We start from the raw sequence: 16,469 nt of genomic DNA on the forward strand, positions 1-16,469 counted from the left end.
TGACCGATGTAAGCCAACTTCAGTGTGCAGGAGAATCACCTGGGATCTTGTTCACATGCAGAGTGTGATTCAGTCAGTCCGAGCAGTGACTGAAAGTCTGCATCTCTGGTCAGTGTGAGGCTGCAGGTCCACAGAATATACTGCACGGCAAGTTTCTAAGTCAGAGATGGCCAGACCTGGCTGATCATTAAAATCGCTGAAAAGGATTGCGAAACGCACAGCTTCCCTCCCACCTTCAAGATGCTGATTCTGAAGACACCAGCCTCGCTCTTATAAAGCAGCAAAGTGGGGCCCTTGGAGCATGTGGGAGCATCTGGTTGTCTACAAGATCACAGAGAACCCAGAGCCCTGCCCCCCGCCCCCAACGCTGGGAATGTGCTCTTTTCCTCACATTACCTGTGACTGATATCACGTGCTTAGGAGGTGCCCACAAGTTTATGTCTTTCCTCCTCACCAAGCCTGCGACAGCTGAAGAACCACTCTAGCTCCCTGGGAGGAACGAGCCTCCCCTCTTGTTGAGTAAGCTGGTCTTCCCTGCAGGCCGATCACCTGCCGCACGTTTCCACCCAGCACACAGCTGTGGGGAGGAGGGAGTGGAGAGGGCGAGGGTGGAGTGAGTCTGGGGTAGGAATATGTGGCTCAAAAGGAGACCTGCTGTGTTTGCAGAGGTTGGGGCAGCCCACCTGGGGGCTTTTCCTGACCCAGTTGCATTGCTGCTGCCCCTCCCTGACCAGGAAGGCTCAGGCTTCCAGAAGTGCTCCCAACGCTAGCCAGCCCTTCAGCTCAGTATGGCTGCAGGACTCAGACCTTCTATAGTCACTTCCGTCTAGTTCTAATCCTTCTAAGTGTCCAGGATCTCAACAAGAGTCCAGCTGTAGGGAATGGTCCTACAGGATTCGCTTCATGTCCCTAATCTCTATGATTCCAGCTGAGGTTGTCCCCTGGTCATTCAAGGTTTTGAGGGTTTCTTTAGAAGTATTTTCATGACTGGATGTTTCTTAGGATTTGTTTTGGCTGCTCGTGATGGAAAGCCCAAGAGAATAATGGCTTAAAGAGTAGGAGTTTGGGCGCCTGGGTGGCTCAGTGGGTTAAGCCGCTGCCTTCGGCTCAGGTCATGATCTCAGGGTCCTGGGATCGAGGCCCGCATCGGGCTCTCTGCTCAGCAGGGAGCCTGCTTCCTCCTCTCTCTCTGCCTGCCTCTCTGCCTGCTTGTGATCTCTTTCTGTCAAATAAATAAATAAAATCTTAAAAAAAAAAAAAAGAAAGTAGGAGTTTATTTCTACATCACAAAGGTGGGGTCCTGAGCTGGCGTGGTAGGTCTGTGGTATTAAGGACTTTGCCTCTGTTTATGATGTCACTCTGCCATCCTGAGAATATGACTTTCACTTCATGGTTTCATGTGGTTGCTTGTGCTCCAGCCATCACATCTTCATTCTACTCAGGAAGAAGAGAGGAAGAAGGGCAGGCCATTTCTTATAAGGACATTCCTTGAATGTTGTGCACAATGCTTTTGCTTACATCCTCTTGCCAGAAACCATAGTTACACGGCCAGAGTGAGGTTGTTACATGGCCCTAAGAAAGCCTAGAAAATGTCGTCTTATATCAGGTGGCCAGATTGGCAGCTAAAAATGAGTAATTCTAAATCTAAGGACAAAAGAAAGATCAAATGTAGAATATACAACTGTTCCTGCCTCACCTGGGTCTTCAAGTCATTTTCAAACCCAGGTAACATTTGGATCAAGTCCAGATGTTTTCAATTGTTGCTTCTAAGCCACTTTACATGACACACGAAGTTTGGGTTATGATGGATCTCTTAAGCATTCTTCCAAGAGGAGCCAGAGCTATCCCCTTACAGACTACACTCAACTAATTATGGTTTAATAATTTAATTAATTAGGGCTGATGTAGATTGCTGAAAGTAGGAGAAAATTGCTGCCTATAGTCAAAGCTTAAAGGCAGAAGGAAAGATTCATTGATTCATGACCGTTCCCCAGGTGCCATCTTCAGCTTGTTGGGAATGTTTGTACATGTGTTTTGAGCCAGACAAAGAGATGAACAGCCGTAACCATGGCAAGAATAGGAAAATGGACCAAGTCTCTCAGCACTAAAGGATGGTTGGTTCTGAGTCAGCACTGAGGGATTTCTGGGACATGGTGAAGCCTAGGAATTTTCAGGAGAGTTCAGGTGCTGAGATCCTTCATTTGTAAAGAGAATGTCCGGAGCTGGAGGTACCGGGCATGTCAGTCTTCATGGGGTTACAAAGGAGCGGTTCGAGGACTAGCAGCCATAGGAATTGAACAATGATAGTGAAATAGATTTCCAGAGCTAGTGTAGTGCTGACAGGGCTATTCTGTGTTTTTTTCTAGAATGTTCCAGCTTGTTCCTAGAACATACCTAGAATAACTTCTGTACAGGTGAAGACTCATAAGTAGACTGAAGATTATCACTTCCCCCTCTAATCCTCCCCCCACCTTTTTTTTGGCCTAACAGCAAACACAGAGTTCTCCTTTTAGAAGAGAATGTGCCAAAAGAGGGGGAAGAAGAATGTTCTTCCCTCTAATCATCCCTTGCTTGTACAAAACAGCCCTCACATTCACAGGCATTAGGAACTCCCCTGGCAAGTAAAATCCAGGGCAGAACAGAAGGTAGGACGTGTACTCTGGGGATGTGGAGGCGGACTCGGCCATGCTTTGGGAGGGAGGCTGTGGGTCTAGTTAGGTCCTGAAATCGAAGTCGCCAAATCTCACATGTATACAGAAGCTTTTCCACAGTTGGATGCTTGGCTTTTTGGAACTCACGCAGGATGTCTGTTGTAGCGTAATCCTCTTCTGTGTTAGCATTTGGTGTATTTTAAACTTGACTGGATTTTGAAGGGTTCCTTCTTCACACACGTAGATGCACACCGGCCAGAGGCAATGAAAAGATGTTTGAATTTGTGATAAAGCCAGTGTGAGCACATGTTCTCCTGTACTGAATGCATTGCTTCTTTCTCTGTACTAAGATTTTTAAGAATAAGAAAGAAAGAGCATAATGACCTCGTATCTGCTCCGATTTTTTCCCATATTGTTTCAGTGCTATCTTTTCAAGCATTGTGATGTTTGTTTATAGGAAAGGTTTTTTTCTTAGTCACGTGAGCTTCTCTTCTCAGCAAAACAAAAGCCAGGACTTAGACGTCTGACAAGCCTTGGTTGCATCCTGGCCTTCACCCGTCATGAGCTGCCGGTCTCTGGCAAATTACCATTACTCTGAATCTCACTTGTCATTTTCCTATGATAGCAATGGCTGTGCCCTCCTTGCAAAAGGAGGGAATGAGCTCTAGAAGACATGAAGGATTTCTTTAAACTCCTGGTTTGCCATAGCTGCTCGAAGAATGGGCATTTCCTTTCTCTGTCTCGATTTTCCCTTTGCCATCTTTGGTAAAGAAGCCAGTGTTTAGGGGCAGAAAATAATAATCTGGTTTGTCACTAAAATTTATCTGAGAACCTGTTGTGGAACTCAAGGTCACCAGGGCAAATCCAAGTTCTCAAAGCATAGCCCTTGGACCAGCTGTAGCATCATCACCTGGGACCTTATTACAGATGCAAATTCTCAGTCCCCTCCCCAGACTTAGCAACTGGAAACTGGGTGCAGAGCCCAAGATTTGTGTTTTAACTAGACTTCTGGATGATTTGATGCATACTGACGTTTGAAAACCACTAGATCTACATCTGGGTTTCTTAGACCTTAGATTTCCCCAGAGAGTCTTTTAAAAGACTAACATCTGGGCCCTGCTCCCAGAGACAATTCAGCGAGTTGTGGATAGAGCCCAGGCTTAGAGATTTTTAAAAAATTTCCATGTGTTATTCCCAGTCCACCCAGGATTGAAAAATTCTGCTTTTAAGTGTTTCTGTCTTGTTTTGTCTTTCTCCTGCCTTCTTTCCCTGCCTCCTCCTTTTCTCTCTTTCCTCATCTAGTCTTTGGGATGGCGTGTTGTATGAAACAGGGGAAGGATTCTCTTGTGACTTGAGTTCAGAGGGGCTTCCGGGGGTGAGATGAGATGCTGTCCACAGGTCATAGAAAAGTTCCACTGCCTTTGCCTCATTCCTATAGCACTCTGGTACACTTTGCTGGCGATCTTCTCATTTTAAATGTAACACATGCTTATGTAAAAAGTTTGGAAAAAACCTCTGTAACTTTGAAGGAGAAAATAGAAATCTCCCATAATCCTCTCCATCAAGATCCATGAAACTGTAACATTTTGCTGTGTTAGCCTCATCTCTTGTACTTACATGTCATTGTTAATATAAAATTAGGATCACAATGATAGTTGCATATCTTGCTTTTTTATCTAACATTGTACTATGATAATTTCGCATGAAGTTCTTTGAATTCCATTTTCAAATCCTGTATCAGATTGCACCATGTGGATTTGTTGTAATTAGCTCAGTCTTTTCTCTCTGGTTAATTCTAGTCTTCTTTCCCCAAAGCTCAGATATCTTTGTAAATAAATCCTTGTTTTGCTGATTATTTCCTTAGGATAGATTCCTAGAAGTAGGATCACAGAGCCAGAAGTTATAAATGTTTCAGAGATTCATGTTCCATCATGCTCCGTTTGTTTCCAGAAGAGCCCTGACATTTTCACTCCTACTCTCAGAGCTGCCGGTCCCCTTGTACTGTTGTTGACATTGGTTATTATCTTAACAAACAAACAAATACAGTGTATCATTTTGCTGAGCTAAGTGGTGGTATCCTTTTCTCTTCTTGCTCTCTAGGAGGGGGATGTCTTTTTCTTTCTTCTTCCTTCCTTCCTTTTTCTAAAGTTTATTTATTTTTCTGGGGGGTGGGTGCGAAGGGAAGAGCAGAGGAGAGAGTCTCAAGCCGACTCCCCACTGAGTGTGGAGCCCGATGCAGGGCTTGGTCTCAGGACTGTGAGATCGCAACCTGAACTGAAACCAAGAGTTGGACATGTGACCAACTAAGCCACCAAGGTGCCCTGAGGTGGGATTTCTAAACCTATGTGTCTTCATCTTTCTTTCACTCATCCTTTTGGAATCATGTTTATGTTTTCATATCTGAAAGTGCTCTTGTTTGGGGATTTTCATCTTATCTTGGGATTTCAGCTCTGCTCTCTTGTAACTCCATCTTCATTGTATCCGGGTTTCATCTTTAATGTCTTTGTACCCTGTAACCTATTCATATGTGGTGCACATCAGCGCTTACCAGGAAGACACTTTGGACAACACCCTCAAGAGACCCTTAATAAATGCTCTGAGATATTGTAGCAAAGGCACACATAGCATGACAATCAAAGCTAAATTTTCCTAGATCCCAAGGTGTATGTGATCTATTATCAAAGTGATACTGCACCCCACCCAACACACGTGTGTACACACACACGCACGCGCTCAAGTGCACTTCTTCAATGTATCAAGCAAGGAAGTCTTTTTGGATCCCCAACTAAAATAGTCAGAGAATCTGTTTCCTTGGCCTTCCTTGACAGATGATATTTGATTGAAGCACCCAATGACTTGACTTGTAATTGTACTTTCCTTCCAAACTAAATGTGCCTTAATTTGGTAGAGGAAGAGGTCGAGAACATTTTCATTGTCCACATTTAACATCTTGCAGCCATTCCCAGTTATCACAATGGTTAAGCCATACAGATCAAGCCAAGATAATGCGTCTTTATGTTTAGGATGCTCCTAGGAAAAGCTTCTTGCAGGAAGGCCAGTGGAGAAAGGCCAGTGGAGAAATAGTCATTGTTCTAATCCATGCGGCTTCTTCTGGCCTCTTCCTATCTTACACTTTTGAAAGTGTAGATGTCTACTTGCCTGGCTTCATGCCTTAGCTTAGAGCACCTGGGGTGGAGGAGAATACTAGCAGACCCTGTTGTTGGTGACTTCCGAGAAATTGGCATTATTAAAGAAGTAGGGGAATTGGGGAGGGACAGGGGCAACAAGAAGGATTGAACCCTTCTACTCCAGGGTCAAGGCCACAGCTTTACGTACTCTCTTCTATTTCTTTGCAAAAGTGATTCCATTTCTTCAGTTTGGGGAAATCAACAAACTAGAGCTGCAGGAATGGCGTGATGGGCTTACTTTTATCCCTGTGACTCCCGAGCGTGTCCGTCCCTCCATCTTTCCAATAAAGTTTTATTGAACACCTACAACTGGAAAACAGCCATTTGGGCCCATGGTTTTCTGAAGATAGCGATAATACGTGTGTTTGTGAATGTGTGCTAAGTATCCAGAAGCCAGTGGTGACCTGGTGTGGACTCACTGGTATATGTAGGGGTGTTTGTGTTTGTTGTTGTTGTTTTGTTTTGTTTTTTCATTTGAAATGGATGAGATGACAAATACAGAATTAGCCAATACTAAGCCCTTATCTGTTGAAAGACAGTGGTTGTAGCAGATATTATCTATTGAGAAGGCAGGGAAAACCTTTACCTGGGAGCCAGAACCTCATGGTTATAATGGTCTGGTCTGCTCCTCTTTCTAGATAACTCCTTTTAGTTCTCAGTTTTAAAAGTAAATAAATCAGAAGGTCTGTGATTAAGATTAGCTCATTGGAGGGCTGTGGTAGGCTTAGATAATGGCCCTCGGTGATGTCCTCCTCCTAATAATGCCTGGAACCTGTAAACGGTGACCTTATGCAGCAAATGGGACTTTGCAGAGATGGCAAGAGGAAACTAACGTGAGGTGGGGGATCCAATGCAGAAGCAAGCCCAAATATTTTGTCATAAGTATAATTTGGTTTGTAGACTACATGTCTTAGTTTGGGTTTGGAAAAGGAAATCTCCATAGTACATACACAGTCATGAATTCTGTCCTTTTTCCATTTACCTTTGGAGGAATTTCTTACTCCAGAGTTTAGTTCATCAAATTTTATCGAGCACTTACTATGTACAAGGCTGTCTACAGGACTAGTGTAAGGGTGACTGCGAGGATTGATATCTGCTCTTGACCTAAGACTTCCTTTGTTTTGACTGTCCATGGCATCTCAGTAGTGATCAGCTGGATCTCCCAGGTAGGACCCAGAGGTTAAGCTTCTAAAGAAGTTTTCTGAAGTTTTAAGGAGAAGCAGGGCTCAGAGTATGGTTCGAACGGCACATGAGGACCTGTAACATGAACACTTGATCGTGATTTTGATATGTGGCCTTTATACAACTTGGATGTGGACTCTGCTGTATGATGTAGGTGACACAGAGCTCTGTGGGAGCACTACACCTACTCCCCTAGGTCCAGAGGCGGTGCAGAGTGAGTGCGTGCCCCAGTTAGATAAAAATCAGGTAACTTATCCAAGGTGTTTCTCTCCCCTTCTTTCACCTTCATCACGTAGCACTGTGGTGTCGGCTGTTTGTCACTGCTGTTCAGACCAGCCTGCAGGAACACACAGCTTTTGGAGATGCATGGGCATGTTTATTAGTGCTTGGATACAAACTCTAGTCTTAAAACAGTGTAGTTTTATTGTGCCTTTTTGCATCCAGGGGGAGGAGCTGGAAACAGCTGTGAGTGGTGGTCTGGCTGGGATTGTCCTCCGTGCCTTCTCACCACACATCCTCAGCGCTCTTTCATCGGTAGCAGAGAGACCCAGGCTCACCTGAGCATGAACTGTGATGCTGGAACCATGCTGTGACCTTTTTTTTTTTTTTTTAAGATTTTATTTATTTATTTGACACAGAGAGAGAGAGGTCACAAGTAGGCAGAGAGAGAGGGGGAAGCAGGCTCCCCGCCAAGCAAAGAGCCCAATGCAGGGCTCAGTCCCAGGACCCTGGGATCATGACCAGAGCTGAAGGCAGAGGCTTAACCCACTGAGCCACCCAGGCGCCCCCACGCTGTGACTTTTTAAAGAACATAGTTAATTTTACTTAAAACAATATCCTGAAATCAAAATGGATTTAAAACTGCACAGTTATCCTTATCAATAATAAAGAAAGCTGGCTCTGGAGCCTGTGTTTCTGGAGGCCTGTGAGCCCATTTCAGTTCTGAGGCCCCTGTTTTCTGTGTGTATCTGTGACTAGGTTGGGGTGTGAATTAGAATAGGATTCTTAGCCTGAGCTGTTCCAGTTCCCTTTGGCCATGTAGAAAATAAGCGGTTGTGGGTCAGAAGCAGTGTGCTCCCTTGACTAGTCTGGAAACAGAGCCAGCCTTAAAACCAGCCTGCCTGAACCAGCCTGGAAACTTGGAGAAACTTCACCAGTGGGGAGAGGGTCTGCTGCAAGGGAACAAGCCAGCCATTCATCTCGTGCCCTTCATCAGGTGTAGATCATGTGCCTGGAAGTCATATGTATTTTACAACATTCATTCCCTCTCATTTCCTTTAATTTGAAACTCTTGGGCATAATGTAGTAAGACACTTTAACCGAAATTTAATTTGGACAGGGCTTCACATGGACTTTGGTACCCTACAAAAAAATAACTATGCTCTAAAAGAAAACAAATCTAGGAGGACTTCAAAGCTCTACCACTTAAAATAATCAACTTTATGTTTTCCGCAAAGATGGATTTTGTGCCCTGCTGGAATGCGGTCCTGTACCAGGTACATCCTTCTCCGGTTCCTTTGTTAATGAGCTGGAGGATCTCATGAGATCTGAATTCAGTGTACGTAAAGTCATAGTGAAGGAATTGCTAGAATCTTGGCAGCCTTTCTGGTTGTACCATATGATTTAAAGCAAAGGGTGGCTGGAGGTGTATATTAGTCTGCTCGGGGGGACCATAACAAAATACCATAGGTGGGGTTGGGGGCTGCTGAAACAACAGAAGTGTGTTTTTCTCACAGCTCTAGAGGCTGGGGGTCTGAGATCGGGGTGCAGGGAAGGCTTCGATTGCAGAAGACCACCTTCCTGCTGTGTCCTCACATGGCAGGGGCGGGGAGGGGCAGGGGAGGGAGAGAAGGAGAGAGAACAAGCTCTCTGCTGTCTTTCCTATGGGGAGGGGGGCACTAATCCCATCATGAGGAGGAGCCCTCATGACCTCATCTGAAGCCTAGAGGCCCCACCTCAAAATGCTTTCACACTGGTGGTCGGGGCTTCCCTGCGTGATTTTGGGGGTGGAGGGTGTAGTTTAGTCCATAACAAGGGTTGGATGTGTCCCAAAAAACCCAGGAGAGAAGCAGCCATCAAGAGTCTCCAGGGCTATAGCATCTAGCCTTTGGGGACCTGGTCATGGTTGACATCCTGTGACAGTCTTCACTGCTCTTCAGGACAGGAGACAAAACCTAGAAAGTGTGGCCAGAAGGGGCCGGCACATTTGTTGAGACTACCGCTCCATGTCGGTTGGTTCTGCTGTGTTCTTGATCATGAGGGTTTTCTCCCTGTCATGGTCACACTTTGTTTACTGCCCCCACTTTTAATGGGGTCTCTGTGCCAAAAGGGTTATTGTTCAGAACCACAGGAGCAGTGGCACAGAATGTCCCCAAGTAGCTGATCCCCAGGGTCACGGGACCTGCCTTCTCCAAGTCAATGGCGGGTGCAGTTGGCCGCTTTTAGAATGGCATGACACTCACCTTTAGTATTTAATAAGGAGAAGGAGGAAGCAAAGAATAGTAAACAGGGAGAAAGACTCCTGGAGATTGTGGTTCTCAGCCAGGAGAGGGAAGAAGAACATTTCATTGTTACAGATTCTCCCTTTTGGCGATATTTTGGATATTTTAAGACATTTGGGGAACTATTTTAGGGGGAAAAAACCCAAAACACCATGCTGTGTCTGACACAGAGAAAGCGCTCAAGAAATGGTCATTGAGTGAAGGAAGAAATGGATGCAGGTAGCGATCACCTAGATTTGGGCAGAGAACCCTGTGGTACCTCAGCGTAGTTAAACTTGCCATTTGGCTGGAACATACTAGGTGCTTTATGCATAAGCACCTGTGAGTCCCGTGTGATAGGTTTGTTAATTCTTACAACTTTCACCAACAAGGAGAAATAATGGGCATCAGTGCTGTGATGTCTCACAAGTGAGGGAGAAATGAATCAGCCATGTGCAGAGAGAAGGCAGATGACTGTGAGCAGTGAGAATCTGGGTATGCAGACTTCTCTCTTTCACCTCCCCCTGCCAATCTCATCAGCAACTTTTACTTCCCTGCATATGATGTAACCATTACTCTGCCTCCCAGTTCTGGGCCGGCTCAGTACCAGGAACTTTTCCTCTGCTCCACAGTCATCACCCCAACAACCAAAAATCTTGATCGCCAGCAGCCATTCACACCTGCTTCCACCAGCTTGTCTGCCCCTTCCTCCCTGACCACTCTTAGGTCTCAAGGGAAGCTTCCTGTCCATCCTCCACTGTTTCATTGTCTAGCATTGCTCGCATTTCTGTAGAGGAGGAGGAGGAAATAAGTAGAATCACCTAGATTATTAGTTTACTAAAGGGATCAAACTTTTAAATCAGCTGAATCATAATGTGTATTTCTCTCTGGAGCAGGATACATTGTAGCCTCCAGTAGGACACTGCTTAGAAATCTACCTAGATTTCCTTCTTGGAGCCATAGAAATGGGGCAGGATACATTGTAGCCTCCTCTAGAACACTGCTTAGAAATCTGCATAGAAATACTTCTTGGGGTCATAAACTCCTCTATATGAAGCAGTGGTTTTACTGACAAGAATTTGCTAGAGAAGCTGAAGGGAGATTTGGTAAATGCCTTCAAGTACATCAGTGATTATTAGAGCATGTGGTTGTGCAAGTGACTTCCATGCCCCACACGGCAGTACACATAAATGAAGAGTTGGTAGTGTCATCACATATTTTTAAGACAAAATTATCTACAATGCACAGTCTGGGTTTCCAAGGGGCATTTGGTCTCTTTAGTCTTCTACTAAGGTCAGCCATAGTATCTTTCATCTTCCAATGATTAATGTGTCAAATTAGATGGTTCACCTCCCAGTGACTTCACAAGTATCTTTTCCACTTTCCTTCTATAAATAAAATAATCAAGCTATGTCCTAGTTCTATATTATAGCTATAAAATTAGCAAGAAGCTGTGCCGTTTGTCAACAACAGCCACAAGCCACTGGTGGCTGGGGTGTACTTGAAGTATGGCTAGCCCAAATTTCAATGTTCTGTCTGTATAACCTACCCCTCGGGGTTAAGTGCCACCCTCCCCCCGAGAAATAAGTAAAATACTGCATCATAATTTTTATTTATTGACTACATGTTGAAATTATAGTATTTTGATATGTTGGGATAAATAAAATGCATTCTAAAAGTTAATTTTACCTGTTTCTTTTCTCTTAATGTGACTACTCAGAAATTTAAAATTGCACATGAGGTTTACATTTGTGGCTTGCATTATATTTCTTTTGGACAGCTCCATTCTAAATAAATCCTTGTTTAAGTTTAGAAATATCTGTTGCTTAAAACTTGTATACATTTATGTCCTCATTATGAAGATTACATACTTACAGTTCACTTCCTATAGCCAAAAATTATTGGACATATCCTCTGAACAAATAATCGATACCAGTACTTAAATAGATTAATGCAAATTGAATCAACCTGAATATGGTCAGATTGTAAGTTTTCAAAGTTTTCCCGATGTGAAATTTTATTCTGTTTAAGAACGTATGTTTGGAACCAGGTGCGAAGTTCCATTCCGTTTGCTTTACCATGAACCACTAACATTAACTCTTCTGAGCCAGCTATATGGTGACATGTCACTCAACATTTCTAAAGTTGATTCAGCATCCTAAAAGTCACCTTCTTCAGTTTGGTCCTTAATTAATATTTTGAGGTCTTTCTGGTCTAGCAGCCTCAGGAGTGAGAGGACCGTCAAATTCTCTGAGGCGACCCCTCCTCAAGATATTAGTCCATCTCTTTCCTTCTCTTTACCCAGAATAGTTCAGTATTCCTCAAGTCCGAGCACCTCCTGCTAAGGTGTTCTGAAGGCAGCAGCCTTCATGGAAGGCACACTCAGTAGCCTGTGCTCAAGATGGCTTTTCCAGAACAGGGTGGAGGAAGAACTTGATAGGTTTTTCCTTCTCTTATTTCCCCTAATAGGACAATATGCAAGTCTTGACATGTGCCTAAGAGATGGAGATGGTTTTAAGCAAGATATGCAGTAATAATAATTCTAATAACAGTAGCAAGCATCTGGTCCGTATTATGAGTCAGGCAGTATTGAAAGAGGTGGACAGGTATAGTTCATTTAATCCTTGTAGCAATTACTTAATGTAGGTGCAGTTATTAGGCTCAGTTTCCTGATGAGAAACCTGAGCCACAGAGAGGTTGAGAGGATGCCCAAGGTCACACAGTTCTTAAGTGGAAAAGTCAGGATTCAAAACCAAGCCCTCTGCCTCTAAAGTTTCTGAGTCTTAATGTCATGCAGAAGATTAATTTAATCTGTCTAGATATTTAATTTTGAGTTTTGGAAGACTTGAATTGGCTGTTTTTAAATCCTGTTTAAAAGAATCCTTTCCTGGGGCACCTAGGTGGCTCAGTTGGTTAAGCGTTGACTCTTGATTTCGGCTCAGGTTATGATCTCAGGGCTGTGAGATTAAGACCCTTGTAAGGTTCCACCCTGGGTGTGGAGCCTGCTTAAGATTCTCTCTCCTTCTGTCTCTCCCCTCTTGTGCTCTTTCTCTCTCTCTTTAAAGAAAAGAAACAAAAAATCTTTCCTTCCTTCTTTCATCATCCTGTTATTAGAGACTGACCTGAACCCATTAGGAAAATTTGGACATAAGACATGGTGGTTTTATTCCCAGCTGTGATATCACTTAAATAGCTCCAAATATTAATGTTATATTTGTTTGATAGTGTGAAGTATATAAGACACAATTACATCTTTTTACCACTTTTGAATCTTAGAGCAGTCCTGTAAGCTAAGCATTATTGATCTCAATTTCATTTTAATTTCCTAAATGACCACATTGAGTCTCAGAAGAGGTACTGAAGGGTTAGATTAGCATTCCCACTGCTACATGTCCCAGGGGTCAGCATCCAGTTACTGCTATCTGATGGCCTAACACTCTAACCCCCCCCACCCCCAGTACATTTCTGCTCAGGTTGTGAGCATTTCTGCTCTTGTCACTTTGCAGAGTTAATCTTAAGGCACAAGCGCATAAAGTATATTTCCAAAAATGAACCTAGAGAAGTTGAATGAAATAATGGATCTTACTTAGAGTTTCAATCTGGAGAGATCATGCAGATAATAGAGGTTCAGAAAATGCATAGAGAAGAAATTCTGCCATGGGATTTAACTGTACCCAATGATTTGTTTTCTTTTAGTTATGTGTGGAGAATAATACAGCAGAGTCTTGATTTCTGCAGCCCATAGAAACAGAGGAAGGGGACTGAGACCATTGTCCCACCTTCCACTAATATCTGGCTGATTCCTCTTGACAGCCTTTCAGATAGTGACAGTTGTCCTGCCCAGAGCCAAACCTCCTTGTTGCCCCATCCCCACCCCCTGACTGCCACTTACCCTGCTAGCATCTTTCTTACCAAGTGCATGTGCCCATTCTGGGGTCCAGACTTGGACTGAGTGCAGGAGCATTGTACCCTTTAAACGTGCTGGTGCCACAACCATGGTGTCAGCAGTGACGTGGCTTGTGTTATTTTTGATGAACTAGAACTGTCCGGTGTTTTCCGATATAAGCTGTTTTCATGTGAAGTTAATTTCTTTGAATCTAAATATAGGGATTTCTGGGGCACCTGGGTGGCTCAGTGGGTTAAAGCCTCTGCCTTCGGCTCAGGTCATGATCTCAGGGTCCTGGGGTCGAGCCTCACATCTGGCTCTCTGCTCAGCAGGGAGCCTGCTTCCTCCTCTCTCTTTGCCTGCCTCTCTGCCTACTTGTGATCTCTGTCAAATAAATAATAAATAAAAGCTTAAAAAAATAGGGTTTTCTGTTTATCTCTCTTATGATTTTCTTATTCATTTGGGGGTAATTTAGATCCTGTTTCTATCAGTGAATTTTTGCTTTTAGACTAGTTCTTTAAAAAATGCAGTAAGTATGCCTTCATCTGATCTACTCAGAGAGAAACATCTTACTAGGACAGCGCTAGACTCCAGAGCTCTCTAGCCTGCCACACGGTGATTCCACATTTCATCGACAAAAATTCCATGAAAGGCCAGCAAGGTAACAGACCTCGCTGAAATCAAAACATTTTCTTTGTCGATATCATTTCCTATTCCTGCTCATCTTACAACCCTGTCGGAGGTAGGGAGAATATTTTTCTGATTGTGCTGTTTGTTGATCACATGCTGTTTTTAATTCATCTGATCAAAGATTGATTCTCAGTTTTTGCTGGAGACTAATAACAAGCTAATTGATCTTAGAGACAGGTCCCGCTTGGTCTTCTTTTGAACATGGGTATAGTGCTGGGCAGCCTTTTATTATCCCTTTTGTTAACTCAAACCTCAGTTAGTTCCACCTTACCAATGTTTTCCCAACTCTCCCAAGTAAAACCAATGGCCCTCACACAGGAAAAAGAAATGGTGCTCAAAAGAATTCATTTGTTTCCTACTATGATACCATCCACTCTTAGCTCTTTTCTGTCCATCTTCTCTTATATGTTGATTTTTTCTTTCTTTCTCAAAGCTTAGTTCATTTGGGCTTCCTGAATAATTTGTACTCTTCTGTTGTATTCCTACAAGATCATGAATCTTGCCTTCGTGTTCTCCATTCTTTAGGAATCTGACCTCATGGAGTTTGCACATTGCATTGACCTCTCAAGGGCCAATGATTGCTTAATGACTATCGACAACTCTTATTTTAAAAATATTTTGGTCGTGCTCACTTACCTGGCCTAAGGCATCTCCTTACATAAAGCACTTAGGCCCAAGGAGACCTTAGCTCCAAGGAGACCAGGAGAATTCCCTTAAGTGTCATTAACCATATGAGGACTACAATATACCTTTGCTTTTCAAATGAGTATGCAATATCAAATACACTACTGTCCCCTTGAAAAGCTTCTGAGGCAGGTAGGCACCTGCCAGAGAGGGCCCGCTGGGACTGAGACTGAGCACATGGCTGGGCCCAATAAATAAGTGATGGAGAAAAGTGAAGGCACGTGAACTTCTCAGAGCTACAATATTCTTAAAGCAAATGATAGGACATCTATTGTGATGTTTCTAATGACTGGAGCAGTCATTCTTCCAAGTGTAGAGGGTTAATGGAAATGTTGAAACAGGTAGTCAGCATATAGTTTTAAGGGGTGACCCATAAGGTCATAGAGTCAACAGGTACAGCTTACTTTTACACAACATGGATTTGAACTGTGGGGTCCAATTATGCGTCGGGTTCCCCCCCAGTAAGTACATTGCAGTACTGTAAATACATGTTCTCTTCCTGATGATCTTCTTAACCACGGTTTCTTTTTTCTAGCTTCCTTTTTTGTAAGAATACAGTATATAATACATAGAATATCCCCAAAATGTGTGAATTGACTGTGTATGTTTTCTAAGGCTTGGTCAACAGTAGGCTATTAGTAGTTAAATTTGGAGGGAGTCAAAGTTAATGCTTAGATTTTCAACTTGGCGGGGGCGGGGGTGGTTGCTGCCCTAACCCATGTTGTTCAAGGGTCAAGTGTATTAATTAAAAAATTTTACTGAATGCGCCATATTAGGTTTGTGCATGTTAATTTTCAGAAAGAATCCTATGTACAGGTATAATATGAACAGTTTTTGAAAAGCTGATCTATTGGTAGGGTGTTAAGAAGGGGATTAGAACTCACTCTTGGTAATCCGATTCTTGTAGTGTTCCTTCTTCTTCCTTCCAGACTCAGTTCTACACTGAGTAACTAGTAGTGAATCTCTTATGAATGCCTCACAAATCGTGAAGTGGCTGGAAACATGGTGTCTGCTTCTGTGTCACTCACTTGCCTATTCCGTGGAAAACAAGCTGCAAATCCCACGTGTTGGCCTCCTACAGCTTTTGAGCTGGCACTTCCCTCCCGGAGTTCACCGTCACTGTGAAGCCACCTAGCAGTACTGGAGACCAGCGGCCCTCACTTGGGAGTTGATCTAGAAGCCCCTGGAAGACAGCACCCAAAGAGGAAGGCTGAACAAGCGGCCTGAGGTGGTGGGCCTGCTTGGGGCACCATGACAACTGTGTGTTCAATTCTTTGCTGCTCCGGGGCCTGAAGCCCTGGTTTCCTTTGGGCCTCGTTGCCTGCCTGGGAGCTGTGGTGGATCTAAACGGGGTGGCTTGCCCGGCCTAGATGTTGCCATGTGAGTACAGATAAGCACAGGCTCTTGATCTCAGTGGCAGGACCATGAGGCCCTTGCGGGGCAGGGTAGGGAGGGAGGCATTTTGGCAGCTGCATTGAGAGGGGCCCCTCACACTGCAGCCGAGAAAGTGGGTACCCACAAGCAGAAGGGCTTCCCACACACCTTGACAGGGGCCTTGTAGAGGTCGGCACCCCTTCTCTCCTGCCAAGGCTCCCTCCCCTGCCTCTCCTACTGGAAAGTTGTGTTTCCATCAGTTACAGCTTCTGGAGCTCTGGGGCTGATCACCCCGACTCCCCAGGAATTCAGATTCCACGTTTTCTTAGGCAGT

The 16,469-nt window shown here is 44.0% G+C and overlaps 1 protein-coding gene across 7 annotated transcripts in view; it reads left to right on the plus strand.

Moving 5' to 3' along the window:
- The window catches only part of DAPK1 (death associated protein kinase 1), a 170,631-nt gene that overhangs the window by 65,076 nt on the left and 89,086 nt on the right, over window positions 1–16,469 (plus strand). The gene's annotated exons all lie outside the window — the stretch shown is intronic.

Source organism: Mustela putorius, unplaced genomic scaffold, assembly GCF_011764305.1.
Source record: "Mustela putorius furo isolate JIRA1106 unplaced genomic scaffold, ASM1176430v1.1 tig00000876_pilon_pilon_pilon, whole genome shotgun sequence".
NCBI lineage: Eukaryota > Metazoa > Chordata > Mammalia > Carnivora > Mustelidae > Mustela > Mustela putorius.